The following is a 1471-nucleotide window of genomic DNA, read 5'->3' on the forward strand; positions in this document are numbered from 1 at the left end:
AATACTCATCCTACACCCTTGTGACCTCCCTGCCCCACAACAGAGAAAAATAATCTCATTGTGGAAACTGTAGCGTGTCACTGTGTGCCCCATGGCATACTCTTTGGTCCACACTTCTTTGCTTGCAAATGTTAGTTGGTCAGGTACAAGGACTCTCTGACTTCTGCTACTCTATTGATACTGGAACCTCCCTGTGACTCCTTTCAGATATCCTCCTGTTGCCACATGTCAGGGATATGCTGTAGTTTTGGAAATGTAGGAAGCTCCCTTTCATGCACTTGCTCAGTTCATCAGTGGGGTATATGTTGGGATTGGCCAATTCAAAGCCCAAGATCTGGGCCTGGGAAATATCTGAGCTGATCTAGTCTGTAGTCCTGGTTCTAGGAGCTATCAGGATCCAGTAGTTGTTTTTGTCTCGTTCCCTGTCTGAGCCCCCTGGCTCTGGACAGGTGGTCATTTCAGCTTTCTTTTTGCAGGGAATTTTAAGTTGCTAATCATTCAGATGTTCCTAGGTCAGAACACTGAGTGTAAACACAGCCTCTCTCAGCCCTCTCTGCCACCTAGGGATGCACCTGTGACACGGCGGCAGCCACACTTCGTGCTACTTGCCGGTCTCTTCTTCATCACCACTGGTTTATCTCAGCTCCAGCCAGCCAGCATCAATTGTCTCAGTAAAACAGAGGTTTAACTTAGGTGATGCAAATCTCTTGTTAATGAGAGCTGACTCTTCAGCCCTAGCTGACCTGAACCATGAATTCTTAATTCAAAATGTGAAGCAGTCACGAGGAAGTCTTTAAATGGCTCTCAGACTTCTCTGTGGAACTTCACAAGCCAGGCCTCCATGGTCTGCATTTCTCTCCACTCTCTTTATCTTCTAAATTCCTACAGATCATCTCACCAAGCTTTGAACACTCAATGGTTTAATCTAGCTCAAAGTTCTAAAGTCCTTCCACAGGGCTCCCAAACTCTACATGGTCAGGTTTGTCACAGGAATATCCCCAAAATCCTGGTACCAATTTCAGTCTTAGTTAAGGTTACTATTGGCGTGACCAAAGGCAACATGAGGAGGAAAGTATTATTTGCTTTGAGCTTCCACATCACAGTTCATCATCAAAGCCAGTCAGGATAGTAACTCAAGCAAGGTAGGAACCTGGAGGCACGAGCTGGTGCAGAGGTCACGGAGGAGAGCTGCTTACTGGCTTGTTCTGTATGCCTTGCTCAGTCTGCCTTTTTATAGAGAACCCAGGAACACCGGCCCTGGGTGGCACACCCACGTGAGTTGATCCTTCCCACGTTAGTCATCAAATGAGAAAATGTACCACAGGCTTGCCTACAACCAAATCTTATTTTCCCGGTGAGGCTGCCTCTTCTGTGGTGATTCTAGCTTGTGTCAAGTAGACATAAAACTAACCAGCACAGAGAACAATACACAGTTCCATACACGAGGAAGCACTGAGGTTTTGCTCTATCA

At 46.4% G+C, this 1471-nt stretch overlaps 1 pseudogene; it reads right to left on the minus strand.

Annotated features, from left to right (window-relative positions):
* Positions 1-478: 478 nt before the first annotated feature.
* Positions 479-590, minus strand: LOC115065012 (annotated as a pseudogene).
* Between the last annotated feature and the right edge of the window lie 881 nt (positions 591-1471).

This window comes from Mus pahari, chromosome 11 (assembly GCF_900095145.1).
Source record: "Mus pahari chromosome 11, PAHARI_EIJ_v1.1, whole genome shotgun sequence".
Taxonomy (NCBI): domain Eukaryota; kingdom Metazoa; phylum Chordata; class Mammalia; order Rodentia; family Muridae; genus Mus; species Mus pahari.